Raw genomic sequence first — 11,372 nt, forward strand, 5'->3', positions numbered from 1 at the left:
CTACTGAAATACACCTGTGCTTCAAAAAATCTTAAATAAAAGTTCAATAACTTTAGCATTTAACTTGAGAGAAAATAAAACTATTTAAAGTAACAATAGTTTTCTTGCAGAACCAATATTTTATTTAGCTTGCTTACCAAGTTAGTAAATTTAGTTAATAAAGGTCTAAGAAGTTGGATTTAGACTCAGCCTTTATACTGGTTTTTCTCCAAATGAGCTCAGTAGTATGTTTTATAGTAAAAAGAAAACTTGATTGAAGTGTAATAAAAAATTCTTAATGTTGTTTTAAACTAGATCAGGGCTGTCATTCTTTGAGGCAAAATAGCCAAGCCAATAAGCATAAAGCTAGCCTGAGCCCTCCTGAGTTAAATTTAATTTAGAGCAAAACGCAAAAAAAAAAAGATAAATAAATTTATAAAAACTATTCTTATAAACAACTTGAAACAATTAAAAACTAGTCTAAGTTTCAAGAAAGTTTTCAATTAGTCTGAGTTGTCTGTGTGTTTGTCTGATACTCCTGAAAAGTCACAGTGTGTATCATTTAACAAACTGTAAAAATTTTAAAAGTAACTCACTCAAATTTCAACAATACTTTCTATATTTTTATTCTAAAAACTTTTGTTACTATTCATAAAAATTCTTATACAATTTTTTCTATTAGTTTATAAAACTATAGAATTGCTTTGAAATGATTAACTTTTATATGATAATTTCTTCTCAATTTTTTAATGTGTTTTAGTATTAAACCTAAGTACTGCTTACTTATGCTTAACTGAAATCTGTATAGTTTTTTTGTTTTATAAATTTATTTAAATAGTATGTTTTGAAATAGATATGTTTTGAATTTGACTATTGTGTCGAAAACTGCTTAATTCTTTTATAATTTAAGCTAAAATTCTTATTTTACTAAACTAGGGCCTCTGTTTGATTAAAAATCATTAATATAAAAAGATTCTTTAAGTTTTAAAAGTACCAGTTCCTAGATTGATTAAAGATTTTAATTTAGAAATTTAAAATTGTATTTTAATACAAAAAACTGAATGAAAACTAAAAATGTAAGGTTTGATTACATCAAACAAATTACTGAATTGTTATCATTAGACAAGTATACTTTTAGTCATTATTATTACAGACATTAAGTTTACAGTGTAAGTAACTCAGGAGTCTGAGAGTTTCTAATTTCCTGAATTGTAAAACAAATTTCTCAACCTGTCTTTTCTATAGCAGATATTTTTTAAACATAATTAAGTGCATAGCAGTAAAAATGAATAACTATAACAAAACTTAAATATAACTAAATTTTTCCAACTGGTAATCAATTCATTTCTCAAGAACAAATTTGTTTGAGTAAAAAAAACTATAAGGTTGTTTCATGAACTTTAAAAAAAAAATGCCAACAACTTTAGTCATTGCTAATGGCTTTTTATAACTTGGTTCTTATAGATATCTTGCACTTGTTTACAAAAACATTTTCATAATGTTTTTTTAAAACATATCATTCCAAAAAGGTGAACTATGACTGTGAGTGTGTTTTTTCAACTAGCAATAAATTATATATTTTATTCATAATAAAAATGCACCCATTTGATGACCATTTTGTTTTTCATAAATTGATACAATCTACACTTTATTATTAGTTTATAGTAAATCATTAAAGCATTATAAGAAGGATTAATTACAAAAAGTTAAAAATTAACAATTAAATTAAAAATCATCACATTGACCTATTTATCAGCATAATTTTTCTTAAAACTCATTAAATAAATTTATTCAGCAACAATAACAATTTGATTCAAAAAGCATGCATTTAAAATGTAGATCAGCAAAGCTTAAAGCAGGTTTGCCAAAGATTTTTTGAAAAAAAACAGGTTTTCTAAATTTCTTCCAGGTTTTGAAAGTACAAGTTTATTAGTCCAATTTTAGTATAAATTAAATTTAAAGTTATAAATTTATTTGCTACTTTAAATGCGTTTTATAGTGAAAAAATTCTAAACAATACAAATTTTTTGTACATGATAGATTTTTCTTATCTAGTCTTAATTTCTGTTATTCTACATGCAAAATTTATTTAAAATTCCAGGTTTTTCCAGGTATTTTTGCCTAAATTGTCAAAATCCAGGTAGTTCTAGGTTTTTCCAGCTTTTTTTGGCAATTCTGTTAAAAGTATCAATTTAAATTAGGAAATGTTTTTAGTTTACTTATAGCAAGGAATTTTGGGTAGCAGTTCAGGCTTGTAGGCCAAATCAAAAGGAAATAGTATTTTGGTGGAGAAGTTAATTAATGTTAGTGAAAAATATTGATTCTTACTCTTCCCTATTCAAGATAAATGTTGTGCTGATTTCAAACTTTCATCATTTCATGATATTTAAGTAATTTCACTTTTTATTTTTTGATGTTTTTACTTAAAGTATCTGTATAGGAGTAAATTTGTGATGAAATAAAAAAACACATACAGCACTGTTAACTCACAAGAGAAACATAAGCATATTTGTTATTTTTCATTAGAAAACTTAAAGTTGCTCATTTTACATTAGTTGTATTTAAGCTAAAAAGCACCTCACAGACCAAAAATTTTTGCAGAAAAAACAAAGTTTGAAAAACCCGACTTATAGCTTTAAAATAAAATTATTAAGATGATTTTTTTGTAATTTTTAAAGACTGGTGAACTTGAATATTGCACATTTTTAATCATTAGAATTACATAAACTATAACTCCTTCAAATTTGTTATTTGGGAAATGCTTACAGCAAACCATACTACCAGTTTTACTTTTTGTTTAGGAAATAATTTTCAAGCATGTGGATTGCTTTAAAATGTAGAGGCGCTAAAAAACGTAACTACTTTAAATTTTATATACTTTTCTTTTTTCTTAAAGCGATAGTGTAGTAGTGCTGAAGTTTTTTAGTTTTAAAATTGAAAACAAACGATCGAAAAAAAAATACTTGTTAGATAGGTTAAGAAAAAATAGCGGTATGTTTAAAAAATAAACTTCGAAAGTAAACTTAAACAATATATTATTTAACAACTAATTTATTAGCTATGAATTTTGAAAACTTAGGAGTGTATTAAAATTTTAAAATATTTTAAAATTTTAATTATTTTAAAGAAAAAATTGTAATTTTTTTTTTCAAAACACCAGTATATTTTCATCAGTTTAATAACAGTAGCAAACAAATAGGTATAATGCTGTCTAAACAGTATTTTAATAGGCTTTAAGACAGTTATTAAATATTAACATATTCATTTTTTACCAAATTATGTGTTTTCTAAACAACTTAATGTGATTTTTCTAGTGATGTTGGTTTGATTTTCTTGTTGGTGAACATTTGCATGGGGGTTTGAGCTTCATGCTTTTCCCACACTTTTTGGTTTTTCGTTTTGAAATTTTAGCCTTGTGAGTAGGTGATCTCCAAATGGCGTGTCAACCAAAAGTTTTTTATAAATTTAAAATATAGATTTTTTTTTTGATAACTTAAATTAAACAATAATAAGGCAGGTAAAATTACATATGATGTAACACACTAGCTTTTCCCAAAAATAAAACGTTTAACGTTGCAAGGGGTAGAATTTAAGACTAATGTTTTTTTATTATCAAAAAATATTAATTTTGTTTTTAATGAATTTGAGAATATAATACAAAAAAGAACTTCTTTATAAATTTTTTTGTTTATGCTTTTACTAGTACAAAATTTTAGAAAATAGTACGCTTGTAGTCGTAAAATTCATTAAAAAAATGCTTCCAAACATCAATAGTGTACTTTTATATTCTTTGAAAAAAAAGAGTTTTTTTTATTGAGTTATGTTTAACCAAACAAAATCCTTAACACAAAAAAAAAGAATTTTTTATTCTATCTTATTTTTGTTAGCTATGTTTGTTTTGTTTATTTTTTAAAATGTAGCTAATGACCTAGTTTAAGGAAATACTCTAGACCAGACTTGGTAAAAGGTAAAGTTACAAGTGTTAAAAAGGCCCACGGCAATAAGGTTTAATTAAATGAAGTAAGATTAAAATATTTTAATACTTTTAACATTACCTTTTACCAAATCTGCTCTAGGATTTCAATTTGGTTCAATAAAAACAGCCTCTGTAAATAAAAGTGATGTGTCTGTTGTTAAGGATAAATAATTTAATGTATCTATGAAAAATTAAATAAAAGGTAATAAAAGTAAAATCAACCTTTACGACAGTTGCTTTTGTAGTATAGTCAAACAAAAGCTATTTTGTAAGACTATAATACCCCTAGTAGAGGACAAATTGCTGAAGCTAAAACAATTTTATTTTACTATCTTCTACTTTTAAACTCAAACACGCTTTTATAATATAACAACCCTTATTAAGTTTAGTACACTAGATACAGTTTAATTTTTTCGCCTTCCACTTAGGTGGAAAACGGTTTCACACCTCGAATAAAATTCAAGACTAGTGCCAACATCTTTTTCAAAACTTTTGATTACGGAGATGTGGTATCCTACATCTCTTAACTTTAAATAATTAAATAAAGTTTTGTTTTGGAATAAGAAATATCTTGATACAATTTTTTTTCTTCTAATACAGTTCTAGAATTTAATTATTTAGCCTCACAAGTCTACCATTCAACTTTTTCACTTAGATTTAAGTTTTACTAATTTAAAGTATATAGTTTTTAATTAGGTGTTGCTTAACTCTAACAAAATGATATTTATATTCGATATCTAATCGAATAATTTTCTTTTGAAATATACTAGTTACAAATTTTCAAAAGATTGTTAAAACATAATGTTTATTGTTTTGGCTTATAACTAGCAAAGTTTCTTAGCTTTTTTTCAATAACCAACTTTTGAGTTATGAAAACTTTAACTACTATCCAAACTTGGTGTCGTTTATAATTGCAAAATGGTAAGGTAAAGTTTCGCAGATATAAAAAGTAAAATAGTTGGATTTTTAACAGTTTTTGTACCTTCATTTTATCATAGTTTTAAATATCAATTTAAATCTTGAGACTTTGTAAGCTTAAAGTCAAAGAATTAACTGAAAGCTAGTTGACTTTATTGCTTTTATACTTTTATCAAATAAAAAAGGTGTACTTATGACAATGATAAACAAATGTTAAGGAGTAACAAAAGCGTTTGATTTATAAAATTAAGTGAGAAATTCTTAGAAAAAATACTATATGTTCAGTATACTAACTTGAAAATTAAATGCTTTACTTACTTTTGACAAAAAAAATCTTTTTTTCCGAGGAAACTCGACATTTTAACATAAAAATAAATGGAATAAAATATGTATTGCAGGTCAATTTGTTTAACTTAGTAAAAGAAAAAGTTAGTTAGAGACATTATTGACACAATAATTCTACATAACTTGCGAAAGTTTGTAAATATAAAAGTATATTTTAACAAATAAACTAACTAACTTAATGTTAGCCTTTACAATTAAATAAAAAAAATAAAACAAATATAACATTATATTTTTTAAGCTCTTACATATTGAAGGCTTATAACTTTTTTTTTATATAATCTTAAAAAAAGCAAACAAAAAATCAAAGCAGTAGTTAGTATAACTACTGGTTATAACCATACCTATATTTTTTTACTTAGCTTATTAAGCCTTTATACTCCTTTTTTAAGAGTTGAATGCTTAAGTAGATAAATAGAAATAAAAACATTTTAACTATTGTTTATTGAACGACAAAAAACTCTTAAAATATTTGGTTCTAGGACCTGGTAAACTATTTTTTCGGTTGTCGAGTAGTACACCACTTTGAAACATTTTACCTTCTTGTCCAGAATAAAAATATTTAAAATAAAAGGTTATCAAAAAAATTATAAGCTAAAACTTGAACCGAATTAAAACTTATAAAGATATTTTTAACCGTTTTAGCGATGAGTTCATTGATATAAATTCACTGTTAACAAACTTTTTGTATGTAATTGCGAATTACTTGCAAAAACATGTCTTTCTAAACTCTTTTTTACAATTTTCGAGTTACTTTTACTTTTTAGACTCCGTAGAACCGTGTTTTTACAGAAATTGTCAATAGTTTTGATAAATTACTTTAAAATAGTTTGTTTTATTTTATTCTAACTAAGTTATTTTTTCGGATATTTAAAAAAAGCATAGGTTGTAACTAATATTTTAAAAACTTTATTTTACACAAACTTAAAAGCTATTGATTCTAAATATTACGTTTTTTAAATAGAAACTTGAATAATAGTTCTTAAATTAAGTATGATTAGTATTAAAAAGTGTCTTAATATTTTAATAGTTTCGTTTTTACAGTTTAACAATTTTGTTTTTATAGTTCTACTAGAATAAACTTATTTTAGTTATCTAGAGTAAAACAAAATTTAAATTTATTATTAAACTTTAAAACTATTCTAATAAAAATAAATCTATTAGTTGTTTTTCATATTAGTTTCAAAACTTCTTAAAAGTCCTGGTATAAAAGTTTTATGATAGTAATACAATTATGAAGTATTGTCCATTCAATAGCTTAAACAAACTGAAATAACACTTCTACTTTGAACTAGTTTAAGCTTTTTCATAGCGATGTTGTGTCTTTAATTTTTAAATTGGTATTTACTTAAAAAGTTCTTTGTTTTATAGCTGAAACTAGATAACTACAAAAGAAACAAGTTCAAATGCAAAGTAAACAATTTCAAAACTAAACAGAGTAATTCAAATTTATTTAGAAGCTTTTTTATTATTACGTCACTATAAGCAGTTTCAAATTTGGAGATAACAATTCAGTTTTACTTCAGTTTAGATTGAAATTGTTGCTTATTATACAAACTTCTAAATTAAATGTATTTGAAGTACAAAAGTAAAATAAAAACTTTCTGGATGGAAATAATTACTTAAAATGGATCAAGTAAACTTATAAAAGGTTTGTGAAAGTTGTTAACTGTATAAAATTGATTTTTTTTTTAAGTAAACATAAGAGAAATAGTCTACTTGTCTTAGTGTGTATTAGTTTAAGTATAAAACTAATACAAGTTAACCAATAATTGTCTAACATAGTTTTTTATCAGTACAAAGTATAACTTTTGCAGTCAAGAGTTCAAAAATGGCGAGTACTTAGGTATTAACATAGTTTAATTATAAATTTAATGTTATGTTAAAATTCTTTTACATTCAATTAAGTATAACATAATTAGTAATACTTTACACCCACATTTAGATCTTTTTTACTTATTTCGCAGCTTAGTTTTTACAAATTAAATGCTAACTTCTATTAGTTTTCAAAACTATTTTTAATAAAAGCAAGCTGAACACATAGACTCGCATATAAATTAAAGTGTTCGTCTGCTGCATTTCGTTCAAACCTATTTTAAACTTAACTTTTAAAATAAGAAAAAGTTTAGATCATCAATTTTTCTTAATGTAACCCAAATTGTAGACATGCCCTAGATGTATAGCAATATGTGTAAGGTTTAATAAGTAAAAATTTAAATTTATTCAGTTAATCATAGTTAGCTTAAATGCATTTGAGTTTTGCACCAATATTATTACATTTTTGCTTTTCAGAGAAAATAAAAGTTTAGCTTTCCTGTAAGTAACTATTATATTTTTTAAACTTTATTTCATATTCATTTGTAGATAGATTATAAAATTTATTTTAATCAATACCATAATAAGTTTTCTGAAGTTCCAAATCAAGTTTATAGAGCTTGCCATTTATTCACTGATGCAACTATAAAATACAATAGATAAAGATGTTCATAATTTAAAGCTTATTGAAATTGATACCAAAATTTAGCGATCACAACAGCCTTGTACTTAAGTGTCTTAGACAAAAGCTCAATATTTTATTACTCTAGTTATAATTTTATCATTCTTAAAATAATATAGAAGTACTATTAGTAATACTTGTGCTTACATAAACATTTATACTTAAACTGTTAATTTTAAGCATAATAAATGGTGAAGTAGTTTTGTAAGGCAAGGCTCCTACAGTTAAATTTCTTAGTTTGAAATTTTATTTATCAGAAAACTATGTTAATATTTTTTGCTATTGTTGACTCATGCTGTTGAAATCAATCTTAGGTCTTTTTAGTTAACTTATCAACGTCGATATAACACTGAACCCTACTAAATATAGAAATACTTATTTTATACGTTTTTAAGCTGACTGGAACTATAGTTAGTTTATACTTTGGTATAAGTTATGTTGTCATAAATAATACCTGATACTGTAAGTAATAAAACAGAAATTTATTAAAGAATAAACAAGATTAGAAATAAAGGAAAAAATAAAATAAATTAAAATATACTAGAAAATCGTAGAGAAACAACAAAAGAAAACAACAAGGAACAAAATATAAACATTGAGTGCACACCATTAGGTAGTAATTAAATTTTAGATTATGGGCATTTCAACCTAATAAACTTTTTAATAATTTGTTTAAATTCTATGTACTAATTGGCTTCTATTGATCAAATATAATTAGTCTGAACACTTTTCACATGAAAACTGTTTTAAAGAACAAGATTCACGTCAGAAATTAGAATAAATAGTTTTGTAATATTTTATATAGGATACATAAGATAAGATATTCCAAATAAAGTTGTGCACAGCTGGTTGAAGCATCTAAAAAACTTCATAGCATTTTATAAATTAGTTCCTTCTTTTCCTCCTGCCCTCTCTGCGCTTCCTCCGGAGGCTCCTGTTGTTTTCAAGGCGCTGCCTCCACCTCTCCTCAGTTTCTCTCGGCTTCCTCCTCTTCCACGTCTGCCTCTTGTTCCTGCTGTTCCTCCACTTCTGCCACCTCGCGAACGACCATCCCTTCCTTATCTCCCGCAAACCTCTCCTCTTGGCCCTCCTTCTGTTCCTCCTCTCAACTCTCGCGTTCCGCTCTTCCGCCGTCTCGTTCTGCCTCGTCACCTTCAACGCGGCTCTTCTCTCGCTCCTCAGCTTTCGCTGCTTCACCCGCCACTGCTTCTTCTGCTGGTGGAGGCTCGGGTCCGAGGTGTCCAGCCCGCTGCTTTCGTCCGCGCTGTCCGAGCAGATGTCCACGTCCAATTCGGACTCAAGTTCGGATTCTGAGTCGTCTCCGGAGCTTTCCGAAAGTTCTTCTTCTGTACCGTCGTCATCTTCTTGCGAGGTGGCAACTGCGTCCCTCCTCAACTTTCTTCTGGTTATACGCGACCGTCCCCTCGCCGCAACTCTCAGCCTGCAGTGGTTTTCACTTTCGTTTTTCCTCCTGCCTCGCCACCTCCTTCTTCTGATAGCTATCCGGTGTCTCCTTCTCCACTGAACTATGTCCTCCCCTTTTCTCTTAAGCCTCAACTGTCTTCTCCTGTTCCGTCTCAAAGTTCTTTTATCAATCCTGGCCGTTCTTGCTTCTGCAGTTTCGTTTGCTCTGGCAAGTTTCAGTTCTGCTCTTCTCTGGCTTCTTATTTCTCTTTTCTTCTTTCTATACTCTATAATATCTGCGTGCAAAGACGTGTCTGTGATGTCCAAACCACTGCTTTCATCATTACTGTTGGAGCAGATGTCAACATCGAAATCTGTTTCCAAATCGGTTCCACTGTAATCACTGTCTCCGCTTGAAGAACTTGACTCTTCAGTGATTTCGTCATCTCTCGCTATACCTCTTCTTCGTCTTCTGATTATTCTTCTGTTTCTGCGGCTCCTTCTCTTTCTTCGAAGACGACGCTTCCACTTTTTATCTGTCTCATTTCTCCTTCTACGCCTCCATCTACGACGCCTCAATCTTCTTTTGTTTCTTCTTCTCCATTCTAATAATGAGCAACCTTTTCGTTTTAGTCTCAAGCTTCTTCTCTTTGTTCTTCTACGAGTCCTCCAAGCAATTCTGACTTTTCTTTCTTCTTCAGCTTCGTTTTTACGAGCAACTCCCAGTTTGATTCTTCGCTCGCTTCTTAGTTTTCTTTGTTTTGTTCTCCAGTCAATGATCTCTTTGTGAAGACTTGTATCTGTTATATCAAGTCCGCTGCTTTCATCGTTACTGTCAGAACAAATATCTACATCAAGATCTGTTTCCAATTCTGACTCGCTATCATAACAACTGTCTGAATCAGATTCGTCATCATTGAGACCTTCTCTGAAATTTCTCAACCTTGTTCTTCTGTTTCTGCGTTTGGTTCTTCTCTGCTTAATTCTCAACTTCCAGTGAGTTTCAGTTTCATTTTTCCTTATCAACCTCCATTTCCTTCTTCTCAGTATCTTGTTTTTGTTTCTTCTCCATTGAACAATCGTCTGTCCTTTCCTGGAAAGTCGCAGAGTTCTCCTCTTAGTCCTTCTAAGAGTTCTTTTATCAACTCTAACTGTTCTGACGTCAGCAGCTTCGTTTGTCCTGTCAACTTTCAACTTGGCTCTTCTTTCGCTCCTGGTTTTTCTCCTCAAGGTTCGCCAATCTTTGATTTCTTGATTGAGATTCGGATCATTGACGTCCAAACCACTGCTTTCGTCATTACTGTTGGAACAGATGTCAACATCAAAATCTGTTTCCAAATCGGTTCCACTGTAATCACTTTCTCCGCTTGAGCTTGAATAGTCAGTGATTTCGTCATCTTTAGCTAAACCTCTTCGTCTCCTTCTAATCAATCTTCTGTTTCTTCGACTTCTTCTCTTTCTTCGAAGACGACGTCTCCATTTTCTATCGGTCTCATTTCTCCTTTTTCGTCTCCATCTGCGACGCCTCAGTCTTATTCTATTTCTTCTTCTCCATTCTAACAATGAGCAACCTTTTCGTTTTAGTCTCAAACTTCTTCTCTTTGTTCTTCTACGAGTCCTCCAGTCAATCCTGACTTTTCTTTCATCTTCAGCTTCGTTTTTACGAACAATGCGTAGCTTAAATCTCCGCTCGCTTCTTAGTTTTCTTTGTTTTGTTCTCCAGTCTATGATTTCTTTATGAAGACTTGTGTCAGTTATGTCAAGTCCGCTGCTTTCATCGTTACTGTCAGAACAAATATCTACATCAAGATCTGTTTCCAGTTCAGACTCGCTATCATAACAACTGTCTGAATCAGATTCGTCATCATTGAGACCTTCTCTAAAATTCCTCAACCTTGTTCTTTTGTTTCTGCGTTTGGTTCTTCTCTGCTCGATTCTCAACTTCCAGTGAGTTTCAGTTTCATTTTTCCTTATCAACCTCCATTTTCGTCTTCTCAGTATCTTGTTTTTGTTTCTTCTCCATTGAACAATCGTCTGTCCTTTCCTAGAAAGTCGAAGTGTTCTTCTCTTAGTCCTTCTGAGAGTTCTTTTATCAACTCTAACTGTTCTGACGTCAGCAGCTTCGTTTGTCCTGTCAACTTTCAACTTGGCTCTTCTTTCGCTCCTAGTTTTTCTCCTCTGGGTTCGCCAATCTTTAATTTCTTGATTGAGATTCGGATCATTGATGTCCAAACCACTGCTTTCATCATTACTGTT

Source organism: Thalia democratica, chromosome 5 (genome assembly GCF_965202585.1).
Source record: "Thalia democratica chromosome 5, ktThaDemo2.hap1.1, whole genome shotgun sequence".
Classification (NCBI taxonomy): Eukaryota; Metazoa; Chordata; class Thaliacea; order Salpida; family Salpidae; genus Thalia; species Thalia democratica.